At 39.1% G+C, this 20,108-nt stretch overlaps 1 protein-coding gene and 1 non-coding gene across 3 annotated transcripts in view; both read left to right on the forward strand.

The window, feature by feature from the left end:
* EVL (Enah/Vasp-like) overlaps positions 1 to 20,108 on the forward strand; it is a 188,087-nt gene that overhangs the window by 126,847 nt on the left and 41,132 nt on the right. The gene's annotated exons all lie outside the window — the stretch shown is intronic.
* On the forward strand, positions 15,234 to 15,340 carry LOC149315115 (U6 spliceosomal RNA). The gene has a single exon (XR_016281200.1). It is a non-coding gene; the product is annotated as a U6 spliceosomal RNA (small nuclear RNA).

The raw sequence follows: 20,108 nt of genomic DNA on the forward strand, positions 1-20,108 counted from the left end.
AAATTGTTTGCATAAAAAACTCTTCTTCTTCTTCTTCTTCTTCTTCTTCTTTTTTTGTTTGTTTGTATCCTACTTTCCCCCCAAAACTGAGACTCAGCGTGGCTCACAGTGTAAAAGAACAATACAATTAAAAGCATACAAAACATATTTTGTGCATAAAAAGTGCACCTTTCTGCACAAGGAACAGTGTATTTTGTGCAAAATGCATTATCTCTTGTGCGAAAAAAATATTTACTGCACAAACAGCATATTTTAATACACATGAATTTTCTGAGATGAGGTTCCAAAATGCAAAGAATCTTGTAGTGTTCCCCATTTTCTTGGTGCATTTTTTTGTGCAAATTGATGGAGGGAGGGGAATCCTGAAGTGCAGTTAGATGTTAAACATTGCAGAGAACCATATGTTTGTGGGAAGAAATGTATTGGAATTATTTGTTCTTGTATTCAACAAGAACAAAATAAGAACAAAATTTACATCAGTGCATTCTGACTCAGTGTTGTGTCTTCAGCGTGGGTCATCTAGCCACTGCCTAGTCAGAATTCCAGAGACAAATAGTTAAGATAGCCACACAAACATCCATGTTGTTTGATTGTACCATGGTAAACAGTGGTATAGGCTAAATTTTCCTTATGCACAATTCTAAAATACAAAATATTTCAAAAACCAAAACTTTTTTCATAGGTGGCTGACATTGGGGCTGTACAGACCAGCTTGAAGAGCCAATGTGGAGGTGGTGTGGGGTTTGGATGCTGCACACCCCAACGCTGCTCCCACGCAGGTGTCACGCCACCTGCCCAACCACACGGCGCTCGTTTGGCACAGTGTGCATACAATGAACACCAAAAGGAGCACTGAAAAATGCAGCCATAGTGGCAAGGGTGCCTTTTTGCCAGCTCTAAAAGGAGCAGCATTTTGCTGTTGCGTTTTGAGCCAGCAAAGCGCCAGTTCAGGGCTGTGGTGTGCAGTTGCCACAGCCCTGATCCAATGCTCAAAGGGGCGGCGACTAGCCGCTCCTTTGGGACCATCTATTTTGCCCCATAGTGACACATTTGCTTTCTGATGGTTTACTGTATACAAACTTGGTTTCATGTGTAAAATTATTTAAAATATTGTATAAAATTACCTTCAGGCTATTTGTATAAGGTGTAAATGATACGTACATGCATTTTGTGATTAGACTTCGGACTCATCCAAGATGTTTTATTATATATGTATATGCAAATAGAAATATTCTTAAATACAAAAATCAAAAAAATCAAGACACATTTGGTCCCAAGCATTTTGAATAAGGAAGACTTAACCTGTATAATGTTTCTGAACATAGAAGCTCCATTCTCAGCAGTTGTATTTAGGAATGTTTTAAGCATTTGAACAAGAGCTTTCCCTAAACTGAATGCTCTTTGTTCATATTGAATGGCTACATGCAAAAGAGAAGAAGACTCTGCACCTTTAATAGAGCCTTTCAGCAAGTGTTGCTTATATGACAAGCAACAACTGCTATAATTCCCTCTTTTGCACAGCCATTAAACTTTGCATGTGGCTACCAAAATCCACCTGTACACCAGCAGCATCAAGGTAAGCACACCACTACTTGCCTCAGCCCTGAAAATATCTCTGTAATATCCTTCTCCAAAAAACATACTTTGGGGTAGAGGAAGGAAGAAGCAGAAAGTGGAGGTGGCAACCCATGCCAGGCTCTTATGGAACAAGACAAGGTGGGACTGGTCCTTGATGTTGGAGGAAATGAAATGTACAGCATTAATTTTTTCAAGGGATTATAGATTTTTAGATTGTAAGCCTGAGGGCAGGGAACTGTCTAATTAAAAAGATTGTATGTACAGCGCTGTGTAAATTTACAGCGCTTCATAAATAAAGGTTAATAATAATAATAACAACTAGTAGTCTCAGTTTCATCTTTAATAGAAAAAAGAGCTTTGCCAAGGCCAGCTAAGCATAAGCCAAGTGCTTTCTTCCAGTGCCCAGGGCTGCAAAGCAGCAGAAAAGGAGGCTTTATGAATATCCTCTGACCTTTTTGCAAACACTAAATATGCAAGACGGTTGACCCTTTGCAAGTGCTCAGTTAAACAGTATGTTTTATATACTGCAAAGAATCAGTTGAAGCTAATTCATGTCTATACGCACCTGGCCTCTAACCATCAATCACGACCTACTCAAGATTGAAACCTGGGGCAGATTCATCATCTAAACTGATATGGGAACCACCAGCCAGGAAGCACTAACTACCCTAATACAAGACTTTATTGTTGTTGTTTTCTATTAAAAAAAAAGACTAACACACCTATCCCCCAGAAATCACTCAGATTCCAAGTTGGGGATGGTTTCACCTGATACCTTCTTATGGGGGCCAGAGTGTTGTGAAAGACACAATGGGAGGATTAGTACAAACACTGTAACATATACAGTACAAATTCCTGCTGGTTTTATACCAGTCTAATTACCTTGACCTCCATCAAAATATAGTTGGAACTTTTACTTAGAATTTGGTTGAAGATATCACATCACCACAGCACTACAAATTCCCAGTATTCTCTAGGCAGAAGGAATGATTGCCAAATTATTATAAAAAGCAAAAGGAGAATTATGGTATCTTTAAAACCAATAAATTCCAACATAAGCTGTGTAGACAACCGGGGGAGGGCAGGAGGAAACATCCACATTTTAATAAGAACACCATGCATAGGTCTCCTTCTGTAAATCATGTTTAAAGGTGAGCCGCACATCTAAAAATAGATGTGCCTTATAGGTCACTAATCTTTTTCAGTGTTGCTTGTACAAGCCAGAATTGAGGTGGAGACATCTACATACATATGTGTCCTTTATGCATGTGAGGATTTCTGGGACATTGTAGGAGTTGGTATTCCCATCCTCTTTGTGCAGCACCCAAAGCCCCCTTCTAGCGTACTGTAAAGCCCCCTGGAAAGTGGATACACAATGATTTTAAAGAAGCCCTAAGCTCTCCAGAGGACCTTCATGGATCTCAGCACTGATGACATTGTTATTCATCTGGCTAATGTGCGGGTATAGTCAGACTTTCTCCAGTCCTGCCTGGTCACGTTGAAGCATGGGATGCCTGTGTGAGGTGTCTTCAGGGGTTTTACCATATTTTGAGATATGGTGAATAGTTCAACATAGAGTAAGGTCCTCGTGCAGAACTTAACGCTATGCTGAGGGGATGTTGAATTAAAGCCACTGACTGGAAGCAGCTCTTGGAAGAGGGCTTATTCCTAGTTCTGTATGGACATGCTAAGGACTAGTCCTGGGACCTTTTGGATGACAGTGGTGTGCTCCACTGCAGAAGTACATTACAGTTGGCCCTCTGTATCCACAGATTCCTTATCCACAGAGTCAACCATCCATGGCTTGGAACTATTTTAAAAAGTATATAAATTCCAAAAGCAAACCTTGATTTTTGCCATTTTATATAAGGGACACCATTTCATTACGCCACTATATTTAATGGGACTTAAGCACCCATGGATTTTGGCATACATGGGTGGTTCTGAACCAAACCCCAGCAGATTCCAAAGGCCCACTGTACTTTGTCTCTGCCAGTCTTAGTTGTTTCCAATAAAAATTAACATTGTCCAGCAAGTCCATCCTTCCCTTCTGAATTTGAAAATGATTATATTCTACTATCTTGCATCCAGAAACATTCATAGATTTTTAAAGGGTGTGAGAAAAGGACAGCCACTAGTTTTACCTCTGGGAGTGTGTTGTATGCTTCCCTCGGTGCCATTGTGATCACGTTTCTCCTTGCTGGCTACACAACCTGTTATATTAAGGAAATTAGCCATAAAAAAATCCCTCCTGGTAGGCTAGGAAAGGCAGCCTCTGATTAAATTATTAAAGGGAGAGGCCCTCTCTGCTCTTGTTGGAAGGGTATTGATTACACCTCATGTAACGTAGCCCATTGTGGGAAGCTAGGTATGTGCTTGGCCATGACAGAGTTGCATTGAAGTTTATCCGAACAGAAGTACTACCATACTATGGTTAACAGGGAATGGATTTGCCACTGTTTCTGCCTCTGTCAGTGTGACTGCATCCTTCTTTGCAGAATGTCTTGTAGGTGATGGAAATTTTCTCTTCTTCTTTCTTGATGCTCTTTCAGGCTCAACTCACAGCTACAAAGGGAAGAGATGGGAACATTGTTGTTTTTCTGCTCCTGTCCTCTTTATTAGTATAATGACAGGGTTTTGAAGTGGAAAAATAATGGGAAACATTGTGGGACCTATTTGTATTTTCTTGTGGCTGATGACTGAACTGCAGGGATCTTTAGATGAAACAATATCAAGTGCTGGGAGAGAAAAGGACTGAATAAGCATAGGGAATCCTAACTTTATTACAAGTTGCTCTGTAAAGACATCACATTAATGCCTGTTAAATTCTATAACTATTAATGTCATCTTATATTTGCTCTATGTCTGCTGTTGTTACCAATTAGTTGTTACTGATTTGTTTGTTGTACTTGAGAATTTAGGCTGCATTTGCACTGCAGAAATAATGCTGTTTGGCATCACTTTAGATGCTATGCTATGGAATTCTGGGATTTGTAGTTTGTTGTGGCACCAGAGCACTCTGACAGAGAAGGCAAAATATCTCATAACTGTATAGCATTGAGCTATGGCAATTAAAGCGGTGTCAAACTACATTATTTCTGCAATGCAGGTGCAGTCTTAGGTGTATTTTTAAACATGTATCTTAAGATACATTTTCATACATGTATGATTTTAAAGTATAGGTGTGGAGACATTGTGAGTGGCCAGTGTTCCATATTTTCGATATTTTAATTCAAACATTTAAAGGAGTTGTTCAGTGTATCCAAGCTTATATTAGGGTACCTTGGATAGCTCTAGTTCAGAATAAAAGCTGAAACATATTCATTCCCCCACTGACAATGAAGGCATCAGCTGCTCCCTTGTTTTATAATTAAAATATGCAAGTAAAGTGAGGTTTTATATCCAAATACGTATTTATAAACCACAGCAGTATATTGGGTTTTTTAATCATAAAAAGCATTCTTGGAAGGTTGCAGTTCTGAGTGCAGGGGACAATGTCATGTTTGTGCTTGAACTGTTCCAAGATGAGCAGTGGTTTTGGTTGTCACTCATTTGAAATCTCTCCTCCATGTTTCCTTCCCTCCCACAACAGGGTTCTGGATTTTTTATTTTGAGAATATGAAAGCCCAAGTAGGGAAGAGCTGATGGGTGTGGGGCATTTGAGTATTTGAAAGACAGAAGAGGACATGTGATTTTGAGGAGAAAATGCCAACTAGGATAAGGGTTAAATTACATTATTTCATTTAAACCAAGGCTGGCTTTTTAAAATGACTTTTTTTAAAAAAAAAATAGCGTCCTTGTTTTTCAGAATTGATTAGTCATATTTTTTTAAAAAATATATTACTGTATTACTATTTTCCAACTCTCTTACTGAAACAACAATGATTATTTGAATTCAACCATTTCAACTTCAACAGTTTATTGGCAGTTGTTCTTTGTTAGACCAATATCCTTCTTTTTAATTGGTTTGTTTTATAGTGCAAGAAATGATTCAGAAACAAATCCTTCAATTAGCATAAATTCAACCAAAACAATTTGCTTTACAAGATCATTTTAATAGAACAATTATTATTTAAGAAAGTGGCCATAATATCTGAACTTCATTTTGCTACTTAATTTTCCAGTTTGGTCCTATATTAGTGTAGTCCTAAACTCCTATATATAGGCAACCAACTTGTCAATATAATTCCAAGTGTTTATTGAAAGATTGTAAATCATATCAAAGCCTAATAATTTTCGTTTGTTAATGATAGAAAGTATTAAAACATGGTTGAACAGGCTTTCTAATACATAAAATAATGTTTCACATTATTAATATAATAAACAAGATTCACATTTTCATTAAAACATTAATGCAAACATTTTGAACAAAAAACAATTTTAATTTTAATAATATACACAGTAACTACTGGAATAGTGATTATTACAGTCAGGGTGGAAAGTTTCTTTTGCATCTTCAGAGTATGAGGGAACAGATGAACAGTTGTCTTCAGTTTTTAATGATCAGTGGAGACATCAGTTGTAGCAGATGGAATCTATCAGCTTAGAATACAAACAGAAGTTTGGGACTTCAGTACCAACAGCTGGTGGTTTCCATGTCAGGTCGGGGTTGAATCAACTCCCATTTTTTGGACTTTATCACACCAGGTTCTTCTTCTAAAATAGGGTTATTTTCAAAAATCTTATACAATCAAGATTCCTCTCCCCCCATCATACCTTTGGGATCTTTTTGACATTGCAAACTTCATTTGTTCTGACAGCTTATCACACACAGTGCTTGGGACTGCTCAACCACTACCTCTTCCAAGACGTTATTCCTACCTTTTCCTAATTTGGTGCATGTGTGCACATGCCGCATGCGCGTGCATACACACACACACACACAAATGCCCACCAGATAAATGAAATGAAAACAGTCTTACATTATAAATGCCCTTCCCCCTCTTTGGGAGACACTTTATTATTCAGGATAGACTTAATTAATCACTGGTAGATACACTATGTCTCTTGATTCTTAGCTCAGCTATGAAACCCACTGGGTGACCTTGGGCAGGTCACACTCTCTCAGCCTCAGGGAAAGGCAATGGCAGACTTTCCTCTGAATAAATCTTGCCAAGAAAAACCCATAATAGGTTTATCTTAGGGTTGCCATAAATTGAAATGACTCGAAGGCACACAACAACAACAAGGACAAGATAAAACCTAGCAGCTAAAGTAGTGGCAATCAATCAATTCTGAAGCTTAGGAACAGAAACGGCAGAACAGGGATAATGAAATAAATGCTTTTTTAAAACTGTAAGACTTTTCCACTTAAATTTCTAGGTATGTGTGACTGAGACTCCAGAACTGGACTACTCAGCTGTAAAAGGAGATAAGGTGGAGGGACAATGAGCAAAGTTTTCCCTTCTTGGCTTCTCTGACAAGCATCAGTCCCCCAAGCCCCCATTGCCCTCCCATTTATGCCATTTCATTGGCAGTAATTTGCCAATGGATTCCCCCCCCCCCCAAGTTTCTCAGTTATTTGCTAGCTGAAAGGAAATCAAATGGAAATCTCCACCTTTTCTCCTTTGCCTAGGTGTAAAGGACACTTAAGTTACACCTATCCAGGTGCTAACTGTCCATGGGCCACCTTAAGCACCCTTCTGGTTCTTTGTCTTCCAACCAAATTTGGAATGGCAGTCTTTCAGATCAGAGACATTCCTCTATAAAGTAGCATGTATGGGCACCCTGTTGGGGATGAGTCTATATTATATAGGTCGTTCTTAAATGATAATCTACGAGCCATGATGGAGATAATAAAAGGATACTGCTGACTGGTTGGAAATTTCATCATGAGCTTGAAGTATCAGCTCATGTTTTCAATATAATTTTGGGGAAAAAATAAATGACAGTAACAAGGTACTGAAAAGCAATACTGTGTAATGGTTTGAACATTGGCCTATGATTGTGGAGACCAGGCTTCAAATCCCCACTCAGCCATGAAAATCCACTGGGTGACCTTAGGCAAGTCTCTCTCTTTCAGCTTCAAAGGAAAGCAAAAAAGTTTTCTGAAGAAAACTTATCCAACCCCTCCCATCAAAACAACTCATGATAGGTTTGCCTTAGGGTCAGCATAATTCATAAATGACTTGAAGGCACACAGCAGCAGCAGCAGCAGCAGCAGCAGCAACAACCTGGCACTAGAAGGATGGGCAGGAGAAGATGGTATGAAATTTAAAGTCTTAGGTTCAGTCCTTCCCTGTTCATAGGATTATTGGCAAAAAAAAGACAATAATTTGTTAAGGAAAAAGCAACATGGGATATACAGTCAAAGAAATAAAACATGTATGTGAGAGTCAGGGTGACTCAGCAGAAGCAATTAGAAGCCACACAGGTGTAAAAGGTAATGTAATTAACAAGTCCTAAATGCCAAGGACAGAAATGTAAAGTGGATAATTGAACACACCTGAGAATTGTTAAGTGGTCAAGGCTGAGATGATGAAATCATTAATTGTGGGTTGAACCAAGAGAACCAATGAGAGTGGATGTACACGCCCATTGGGTGGATACTGACAAGAGTGGGTGGTATTATCCAATGACTATAATAATGGCTATGAATCCCAATGTATTTTGTGGGTAGTATTGGAGTAGTGAGGAGTTGTGTTGGATAGTTTTGGAGCTGTATATAGTAGAATAAAGTAGATCTTTTATATAAGACTACTGAGTTGTCTGGTGTCTTGAGTGAAGATACAAGAACCAGCTGGATCCTGAAGAAATGGGAAGACTTCTGTGGAAGCAAGAGTGAGAAGGCTTGGAGAGTTTGTCAGGGTCTTCAGCCTATTCTCTGTAACTCTGCTGCTTTAGAGCAAAGCTTTAACCACTGGCCAAAACTGGTCAGCGCCGGTGCGTAAAAAGGTGGTGAGTTCGAGCCAGAGGTGAAGTGCTACAACTCCCATCATCCCTGACATAATTTCCCCACAAAAAGTCATTAGAATAGCTGCTCAAACTGTGGCTGTTCAGAAAGGAAAATGCCAGTCCATAAAGGGCCACTTGCTGAGAGCCAGTGTGGCATAGTGGTTTGAGCATTGGGCTACGACTTTTGTTCAGGGTTCCCCATTTCCCTGTTTGAGCATAAAATCTCACTGGGTGACCTTGGCCAACCCACATTCCATCAGCCTCAGAAGATGGCAATGGCAACCTCTGGAGAAATTTACCAAGAAAACCCACCTTAGGGTCACCATAAATCAAATATGACTTGAAAGCACATAACAGCAACAAAGAGCCACAGGGTGTTTTTCCCCCTTGCTTTTGCGGCAATAGACTCTACCCCCTGGAGAGCATCTTCAGATTTCCTTCTTCAGATTTTCCTGTTCTAACAGCCCCTGTGTGATGTGACACTTAAAGGCCTTATGAATTAAAAAGCAACACAGATGATGTGCTGCTTTGGGCAGCATAAACTGTTGTCCTCAGAAGAAGAACATTTTCAAATTTGTTTGTACTGATGCACTATCATTATCTTTATTTAAAGTGTCAGCCATCATTTGTGATTAAAAAATATTGTCCGATATTGTAGAAACTAAAAAGTCTTTTGTTATTAGTGGTGTTGCTGTTATTGGCATTGGTACAAGTTGAGTCAAAATGCTTTGGACCAGAAGTGTTTGGGATTTTGGAGTTTTTCAGATTTTGAAACATTTGCATATACAGGTGTCTTAGAGAGATGAGACCCAAGTCTAAATATGAAATTCAGTTATGTTTCATGTATACCTTGTACACTTAACTTGAAGGTAATTTTATTCACAATATTTTAAATAATTTTGTGCATGAAAGACAGTTTGTGTACATTGAACCATCAGAAAGCAAAGGTGTCACTATCTCTGTCACCCATGTGGACAATTTTAGATTTTGGAATATTTTGGATAAGAGAAACTTAAGCAGTATTCATATTAATATATGAATACTGGATATTTATCCAAGCAGTGTTTCAACAGGAAACAAAAGAATAGTAAATTATACAATAAAACCATTAAAGATAATAAATGGCATGATTAACAGGAGGCTCAAGTAAAATAGTCATTAACACACAAAGTAAATTCATAATATCTTTCCACTGCTATTGTTATGTCTTACTTTCAGTTGGTGAGTAAAACAATGAATTCCATTCTGGTTGGAGAGAGTTTGCAATAGAGCAGAGTCAGATTGGGTGACAGTGCTGTGACACTGTTAAATGCTGTATGGTTAGCAATGCAGATTGCAGTGGTGTGGGGGGGAGGGAAGCCGGTTGTTTGATAGGTATTCCTGAGAGGCAGGTGCAAGTCTCACAGGATAGGATTACACTCTTCTACACTCTGGAAAGGGTCCCCTGGTAATGTGATATTTTCTTTGGTTTTGTTCTTTTCGAGTACAGAGCTCCCCTGGTAAATGACAAAAAGTTGTCCGGTACTTTATAGCAAGGGTAGCATTCATCTGGCTTTCCAGGTTTCAGTTCCCGGTAGCCCAAATCAGACCAACCAGTGGTAAAGAATTATGGGTACTGCAATCCAAGCCATCAGGAAGGTCTAGGTTCCCCACACCTGTTGTATAGGTTTTAAGTTTAACCCTTGGGGTTTAAGGGTTTATATCAGTGATGGCGAACCTATGGCACGTGTGCCAGAGGTGGCACTCAGAGCCCTCTCTGTGGGCACACATGCTATTGCCCTAGCACAGAGTTTGCCAGAGTCTCTTACTAGAAAGCCAGAGGGACGTGGCACTTTGCAATAAATAAGTGGGTGCTGGGTTGAAGTTTGGGCACTCGGTCTGTAAAAGGTTCACCATCACTGGTTTATATAATATTTTTATAGCAGGGATGCATGATCATTTAAGCCCCAAGGGTCACATTTGGTGTCAGCTGTCAGGTCAAGGGCTACATAGGGACAGAGAAAGAGAGAGAAACTGACTTGCACTGCAGAATGCAAAGATGCGGAGGTTTAAATCCCCTCACCCTGCTTGCTGGGATCTTCTGATTGCTTATATGTGTCTAGAAAGAGAGGTCTGAGAATCTCTCCCTTTATCCAGGTATCTCAATTGAGATTGTGGTTTATTTACTGGAAGAAAGCCATTTTGGAAACCTCAGAACAATGTTTTCCTCTTTATAGGGAAAAGATGGGTATGGTGTCTCCGGCTTTGAAGGCCACACAAGGAACTGCTGCAAATTTATCCCTGGGGTTTCTATTTTGGGTAGAAGAAGAGGTTCTCTTTCTTTTCTCCCCTTTTGTGGGTATTTTGACAATTTCTTTGAGAACAGCATAGATTTATCTTGAGGCAAGAAAGATGCACAATTTCAAAAGAGTAGATGCACAGCTAGAAAGCTGTGCTGAATGAAAGACAACATAAGCTGTTTCTATTTTCTGCCCAAGTTGCGCCAAAGTCAAAGAAAGCACAGTGGGCCTGGGTGGATGATAGACATGGAACATATAGTAGCAGAAATTGAAAAGCTTGAACATCTGCTATTTTCCAATGCTACATCTTCCCACATCCCATGTACTTTACAAAAACGACAATATTCCTGTCCCCAAGTAGGAGAACTTATATTAGAGGGTGAAAATGTTCTTACAGTTTGAAATTCTGCAAGGTTGCAGGTCACTGCTAATCACGCTTATTGGTAGTGGCCTGTGAAGTTTTAGGGCTTTATCACATGATGCCCATTCTTGCCACAATTGCATTAATGAAAGGAAGTGCATACATACCAGTTTGGGGGCACCCCCTTATAAACATCCCTTTAATAGTGCAACTGGGCTGTTTCTAGTGTCATGTGCTCTCTTCCGCCCTCATCCTTAACCCTACTTCCCTGCCCTGTGCCCTACCCAGCATACTTTTTGTTTGTGTGTGTGTGATTTGTTTTTTAACACAATTCTGGAGTTTAGCAACAACAAAGAAATTTAAAACGTGTTTAAAAACACCATAACAGGTTGTTCTGGAAATTGAAGGGAAGGGAGATGGAGGAGAAGAGGAGACACTGACACCACATGACTTTCCAATCCTGGAACTACCGTAGGAATAAATTACTGCACCTGAGGATTAGTGCTATATCAGTGCAATTGGGAGCTTATTGATGGTTTTCCCCTGTCAGTGTCAAAGTACAGGCTAACCATGCCTGTAGGACAAGGCATCGATGAGAGTGAAACACTGCTGTGTGATAGTTATTGCCAAAAGCATTTTTATCCAACTTTTATGGCAGTTTAAAAGCTGCTTATGCCAAAGTCCTTAGAATCCATTTGGTGCAAGCAGCCTGGGACCAGGTTCTTTTTAAGAGGACTGCTAAAACGCTTCTGTGAGTTCTGGTTTTTGTAACTTTAACGTCTCTGCTTATTATACTTCTATAAATTATATCTGTGCTGTTGTTGTTTTGTATTTTGCTCAATTTTAGATGTACTAAACTTTGGAATTCCACTTCATTGACAAACAAATTAAACATTATATAAATAAAGAACATGATCTTTGGGAGGACTGTGAGCCTATGCAGCATGTGAGACCATCCAGCTCATTTTTAGGGACCGACCTCAGATTAAACTCATCTATATATGTAAAAAAATCTAAGTGCTGATTTTTGTTTTTATTTTCAAAAACCAGTTCTGGAGAAAGGATTTAGGGCAAAGAATCCCTCTCCTCCTCGTGATAAAAATATTTAAATGAAAGAAGGAAGGGAAGGAAGAATAGATAGATATTTTTCATCTAGAAGTTTTTTTCCAAAGTAAACCAAACATAAGTATATAAACAAAGTAAGCTGACCGTAAATTTTTGAACCGTGCACTTGAAAAGATTCAGACGAAGAAGATTTGGAGAGAAATTGCAATTGCGAAAATGGCTGAGAATGTCTCAAGTGTGTATTTGTTATGTTTTTATTATATTTAAATGTATAAGTACACAAAAGGGAGAATATCAATATGTGCAATTAGTCTCTTTGTCAGATGTAAGCACTGTGGTGTTTTTTTTTAATTCAGTGGAATGTTTATTCTGATGAAGCTATACTCTTGCATATATTGTTTCAAGCCATAGTACCATACAAACATTCTGTGTCACTGAGTTTAAAAAGGATGTATGCCTAAGAAGCTTTCATTTAGTTCTACCATATTCCTCATATAAAGGTTTTGGCTGTTCTTCTTGTTCCCAATACCATCAGTAACCTTGTAGATTCAAAATATTTTGATGGATATAATAAAGTTTGGGTAGCCCTTAACAGTGAAGAACATGGTTGCTGAACATCACAATGCTTTTTGGCAGTGGTCCAGCAACAGGTGGCAGACTTATTAGCCTGTATATCGCTACCAGCATAATTGATCAGCTGCTAAATTACTTATGTCTGGCTCAGGGCTAGGGATGGGCGAGAATTTATTGAAGTTTGTTTCTTTGATTAAAAAAGTGCCAAATCATAGCGAACAATTTGTCACAAGTAGTATCAAAACAATGATTTTGACATGTTAGGAAGGTCTAGACCAGGGAGGGCAAGCTGTTTGGTCTGGAGACCACTTTCCCCTCTCCAAGCGTTTTTAAACATTGAGAAAATTGAATTGGAAGTTTTTGCAAGTCCCCATACAGTTTTCTACAAGACAAAACAATTTGAAAGATTGCAGGCAATTTGCACCTTGTTTATAAGGATAATTTTAAATAAATAAATAAAATCCTAAAATTGTCATTGCTGCTGCTGGGTGTGTATGAGATGTATTACTGCAATGCACTCTAAGTGAGGCTGCCTTTAAAAATTGTTCAGAAATGTCACTGGGTTCAAAATGCTGCCACCAGGCTACTCACTGTTGGTGGTTAACAGGATCATATAACTCCCCTGTTGCAACAGCTCCACTGGTTACCAGCCCATTGCAGAGTTCAAAGTGCTCGGGATGACCTTTAGAGCCATACACACCTTGGGTCCAGACTATCTGAAAGATCATCTCTCCTGATACGAGCTGGCTTGACCGTTAAGATATTCAGGGGAGGGCTTTATTTCAGTCCCACTCCCACTATCATCACAGGCTAGCCTGAGGAGGACACAGAAGAAAGCCTTCTCATGGCTCCTCCCAGGCTGTGAAACTCGCTTCCTTGGGAGATCTGGCAGTTTCCCTCCTTGTTGTCTTTCTGCTGTCATGCTAAGACCTTTCTATTTAGGCAGGCCTTTGTCTTTTAGGGGCTGTATAGACTGGACATTAAGGCCAGCATTGGGGCAGAGTGGAGGTGTGGCATCCGCATGCCATACGCCTGGACTCCGCCTCATGCCATCATGATACCATGCACCGCACCACATGGCAGGTAGCGTCACAGCACTCCTGATGTTGCGTCCAGATGATGTAGCACCAAAGAAGGCAGAAAAGCTGCAGCACCTGCAGCTATGGCACTCTTTCTGCAGTGCAGAAAGGAGGCATTATTTGTGGCTCCTTTTTCTGCTGACGAAAGGCCAGATCGGGGCCACAGCATGTGGTTGCCACGGCCCCAATCTGGCACTAAAAGGGCAGTCTGTTGAGCCCCTTAATCATAGCAGGAGATTTGAAAGTGGTATGCTGTGTTTTTCTCTTGTATCAATTCAGTTACTGTCTGATTTGTACTGATTTGCAATCTAAATCTACAATTTAAATCTATTTTAAAATATTTTAACCACGTGCCTTTTTATAATGGAGTTGTAGTTTATTTATTTTTTAACTTTTGTGAAATGTTTTTATTTTTGTTTTATTATTTTTTTATTATTTTTGTTGAAACGTGATTGTTAAAAACAAAGATAGATACGCACTAGCACAGAAAAGAGAAAAAGGAATAAAACAAACATCCAATTATTATCTATACTTATAAACATTGATAAACACATACTAACATACATACAGAAAACATGCAGTGGTAGCTGTGATGGCTGTTTAACAAATCCAAAGAAAAATCCATCAGTGATAGCTTTATTGGCCAACTGAAGTGCACAATATACTTGTTGCAAGCTTTCAAAGCTCCATGGGCTCCTTCATCAGGATAATTAATATGTTTTTCCTCTATATGCCAGAATCCTCTTGGTAACTTTTCCTTACAGTTCTCATGCAGTAAACCTGTTTTACTAAAAGCCATTGTAGGATCTGTAAGACAGAACAAATGTCTTCCAGAACCCTGGGGAAAGAAATAAAGATGTTTTTGATAAATAGTCCTGTCTAACTAGAAAAACAAAATTAATCTTCCAACAGAACAGCTGAGGTCAAGTATTGAGAGTGTATCAGCATCAGAGAGCTTGGTTTACAAGTGACCTTGGGAGCTGCTAAGAGTCTCACATCCAACTATGCTGCTGTTGGTTTGTCTTTAGCCAGCTGCAAGTGGCATAGCTAACAGAAAATGTATTAGCATCTTCCAGAATCAGTGGAGGAGAGGCAGCAGCATGAAAACAACCCCTGGGACAGAGGAAATTCCGACTAATTATCTTGAGCTGAGAGAAGAGTCAAAACTGAATTTCGTACATTTCCGGTATGGGTGCTCCCAAAAATACACTGTAGTCTGATTCACAGGGTGCTTGTGAAAAATCCAAAGGTTTTTATTACAAAGCAATGCATGAAGGGAATCTTCACGCATTAGCAATGTAATTCCTGAATGAATTGCATTGCTGGAAAGGTCAAGCTACAAAAAGGGCACCATTATAGAAACGTCCACCCACCTAACCAATGGTTAAAATAAAACAACACAATGTGCTCACTTCGGCAGCGCATATACCAAAATTGGAAAGATACAGAGAAGATTAGCATGGCTCCTGTGCAAGGATGACATGCAAATTCGTGAAGCGTTCCAATAAATAAATAGATAAAACAACACAATAACCCAGTTCATCTGAGCCAGTTCCCAAAACCTGTTACATTACACAGGTGATGGTGCAGTTCAGGGATTTTCAGAGAAGACTGTAATTACAAATAGAATTGCTTGCTCATACTTTTTAACGTACATGAAATGGTGCTGAGATTAAAGCTAGACCTGCTTTAATGAAGAAAAAAGAGTACTTCCAGATGTGGTATAGAGTAGCTGTATTTCATTTATTCATTTTTTACGGGGCATTCCTGTGTCACTGTTGATATACCGTCTTTATTTTGAAAAAGTTTCTCCAGCTGGGAGGAGGGGGAGAGAGGCAATATTGACTGGTGGTCTCCATGCGAGGGGGACAATAAATCTGTCCTGGATTTTACAGTGAGCCTCCACATTCACTGGGGTTAGGAGTAGAGGAATCTTGTTAATGTGTGGAAAAGTGCAAATAAAAAACCACTTTGTTTTAACCTAAGAGAACATCTCTCTAGAAATCTGTAGGTGCTCCAGTGCAACACCAGGGCCAACATCCAGCGGAAGCTGACCATAGTATTGCACCAAAGGACCTACAAATGCTTAGAAAAGTGTTTTCACTAGTGGTTTCTAGGTCTTCCAGTGTGACTCTGTTGTTAACTTCTGGTAAAATCATGCAGGTGGGCCTAGAGGTTAATAGAGAAAACATATTAATTAAATCTGCAAAAGTTAAAGCTGAAAGTGTGGAGAGTCAGCTGTTGTTAAAACTCTTGGACTCTCCAAAGTGCTGAACCCTGTCCCCCAGATCTGTTCAGCACCTTAGTTCATTTCACATTCAGATTAAAACAGATTAGAAGCAAGTTCACCATTTTACAAATGCAGAAGCTACTGGCTGTCAATGTGGTGGCGAGGGAACAAGAATAAACTGTGTTTCCCCCAAAAAAGTACAACACAACAGTATAGTCTCTGATATGAATGATCTCCCTGTAGTTCCTTTGTTTCTTTAAGATTTATAACTGGGAGTGAGCACAGCTCTTTTACCACATCTAAGATCTTTTTTGTTTTCTTTCTGTGTAGTGCTATTATAAGAAAGTTGGGTTTATTGATGGCAGTGAGGGTTTAATTTTTAAAACTCTTCAACAAAATGCTCTGTGCTTCCTCCTTCCCTCTTTTTGATTTTTAAAAAATATTACTATAGTACTCAAACAATATTTAATCCTTGCATCTGTGTATAATGGAAATCTTTATTGGTTTTGAGAGGACTATTTCTTTTCCCTCATAAAGTCAGACTGTCAAATTTTTATTGTAATTAGCATACAGCTATGATATATTACAAATAGCACCTTTGGTCTTTGCACATAAGCATAAGGCTAAAGCCAAGAATGGTTCTACAAGTTTCATGTTTATTACAATAGAAAGCACAGCTTTTATCAAAATAAATCAGAATAATATCACAGCTAATATCAGAATAATCGTTTCACTGTAAAACAAAATGAGCAATAGCCTACATAATTAAAGAGTTACAAAAGCAGACTCTAGTTTCCTTAGGAGTGTTCTGGATGTACTCTGTCAAATCTGTTAGGGTAAGGACATTTAGCCTTGCCAATCTCATTTTAGTGGTGGGTGGATCAATCAGATATTTTGGAAGATTAAACGCACATATAATTTGTTCTATAAGCAGCTTGCTATATCAGACATTCAGGGCTGGAATTCAGTATCTTTTAAGGCATTGTAGCAAGGTTATATTTGTCATGTCATAGTCCAAAGCCAATAAGGAAGGGAATGAAACCCCCTGTTTGCAAATGACAGAAAGGATCTTTTGTTTCCAGGAGGCAGGTCCCATTTCTTGCACCACAGACAGTATAATTTCTGGTGTTTATTTAAATATCACTTTTAGCCAATAGAACATAGCAAGCTTTAAGAACTTTACCAATAGTTGTCCTGGTTCAGCACAAATCATTGACATTTTAGTGGCAAATGGGACAGATTTTTTTTTAAGTTAGGCTCTTATGAATGGATCTAATTTGACCATAGCCCATCATGTGTGCACATGAGTGGGTTGCCTTCAAGTCACCTGTGATCCCATAAATTTGAGAGACTTTTCTTAGGCAAGAAATAATCAGAAATTGTTTTGCTAGTTCTTTCCTTTGAAGTATAGGCAATGTTACCTAGTATTCCTTAACAGTCTCTCAGTCAAGTACTAACCAGGGCCAACATTGCTTAACTTCCAAGATCAGACAGGGTCTTGTGCCTTAAAGGTATTTAGGCCCTGTCACAGCCCATCATCATATTAAAGGAGGCAAGCTTGTGCAATCAGTTTTAGAATTACACCGCATTAGGATGCTGCCACAATTGTTATATGGGACGCTATCACAGCCCATAACATGGGCCCATATAGGAATTGTGGCAGCCTCCTAACATGGAATAATTCTAAAGCTGATTGCACAAGCTTGCCTTTTTTTAATATAATGAATACACAGTAAACTACTGAGAATCTTATCCATGTTACTGCAAGAAAGTTGGATTTATTGATGGTGGTTGCTGCTCAAAAAGAACTTTAAAGAAGGATCCATCCTGTCCTCCTATTTGCAGTGAGGACAGGTAGCCAAGCAGACAAATTTCTGAAAGGAAAATAGCAAATCTGGTGTTACTTGGTGATCTTCTTAGTCGTGCTCAAAATGGAGGACATTTTGGAATTTTTCCAGGATAGAAAGTTGACATGTCCTAGAAAAGAGGGGTGTCTAGTCCAAGCATTCCCAGACTGACCTCCTGGAGAAGGAGAGCCCCATCTATTTTTAATGGCCCACTCCATCTAATTATTGTCGAGCCGTCTTTTGATGTGTTTATTTTAACTGTTGATTTTTCTATTAATTTTATTGGGAGGAGAGTTCGGGGTTTAATGTATTTTTATTGTATTTTGTAACTTTATCTATGTTGTAATCCCACCCAATCTGCAGGGATATGTGGGAAATATAAATAAACCATATTATTATTATTATTAGTAGTAGTAGTAGTAGTAGTAGTAGTCACTCTGGTTGAGAGCTATCAGAAAAGCTTTGAGGGACCATATGCAGCCCTGGGGCCATATGTTTCCCACGCCTGCTGCAGAGATTATTTCAAACACCTGGAAAAAATAGTTTTGGACAGAGGAATATGGGAATTACAGTGGGCCCTTGTAATCCTCTGGGGTTTGGTTCCAGGATCTGGATGTTCAGGTTCCATTAAATACAATGGATAGTAAAATGGTGTCCCTTATTTAAAATGGCAAAATCATGGTTTGTTTTTCAGGATTTAATCCCCCCCCCCCCCAAATATTTTCAAGCCGGGGATGCTTGAATCCATATGGAGGGCTGACTTTAGTTGAGGAAGACAATTTGGAGCATTAAAACTAGGGGTGTGAAAGGTTAAGTTCTCTTCCTTCCTCCACTGCTTCTCTGCTCTCAGTTGTTGCTTTCCACAGTTTCTTTTCATTCTTTAAATAATCTGACTCCAGAGCTCAGTTACACATATTTATGTTTAATGTACAATCAGCCCCTGAAGCAAGTGACCGTGGTCAGCTTCAGACAGGTCAAGTGTATGTGAAATCTGGCTGCCTGCTGCTAAAAATAATTCTGTGTATTGGATATATGCATGAAGTTTGGCAGAACATAAATGCAAAACTGAACTTCACGTACCCAGAGTGGAGCAGGGCAGCACCCTGTAACACTGGCTCTAGGGTCGTGAGAACGTTTAATTCAACAGCGGTTAGTCTTCAGATAGTTTCTAGGATTATGGTTATTTCTGACGTGACATTATGCAGATTATCCACAACTTGAAAAAGTTGCATTTTGGAGGGGATTAATAGTGTCCATGGTGAGTGTACTGCAAAAGAGACTGTTTCCAAACAAGGTTTTACCCTCATCTGTGATACAATATCTGTCTGTCTCAAGGGAGGCTTTTTAGCACAATTTGTATAGCTAATCTACAATAGCTGCTGCCATTTTGCATGGACTTTAAAAAATGAGAAACATTGGAAATGTTCTTTGTATCTTTTTCATCTATTGGTCCTATCATCCTGTGCTTGTTGTCTGTGTACATTTTACTCTACAAAGGGAGACACAACACAACTTGCAGAAACCTTCACAGGGGAAAAATCCACTTGTTTTGACACTGGAGGAAAGAAATCTTGTGGGGATTAGCATGCCCTTGACATTCTGCTCAATGTGTTGAGACAACTAGAATTATTGAGAACAAATAATTCAGTGAAATTTATTCACAACTCTGTTCCAAACTCTGTGTCTGCATTGTATACCTTTCATTTTAATTCTGACGTGTCACTATGAGATCTTGCTCTCTGTTCTGGGCTCTTTGAAAATAATGTGATATCTTGCCCTGGAATTTTGGAAATCTTTGCTAGAAACAAAATGTGAATCCATTGTGTGGATTCTCATGATCTTATTAATCAATTTGATGATCTGAAAAGTAGCAAAACACTAAATGTGGAACATATTTATCAAGGACAATCCTACATACTGTCCCAATAGAAGGTAATTTTGAAATACTGTATATACTTGCATTCTGCACACCCGGGGACATCTCTTGAGAGTGCTACAACTCTCTCTCTCTCTCTCTCTCTCTCTGTGTGTGTGTGTGTGTGTGTGTGTAAGTACCTTCAAGTTGCCCATTGAGTTATGGCAACCATAGGAATTTCATAGGGTTTTCTTAGGCAAGAAATACTCAGAGATGGTTCTGCCAGTTCCATCCTCTGAAATACAGCCTCTAGCACCTGGTATTCATTAGCAGTCTCCCATCCAAGT

This window comes from Sceloporus occidentalis, unplaced genomic scaffold (assembly GCF_023333645.1).
Source record: "Sceloporus occidentalis isolate IW3139 unplaced genomic scaffold, rSceOcc1.0.p SCAF_4, whole genome shotgun sequence".
NCBI lineage: Eukaryota > Metazoa > Chordata > Lepidosauria > Squamata > Phrynosomatidae > Sceloporus > Sceloporus occidentalis.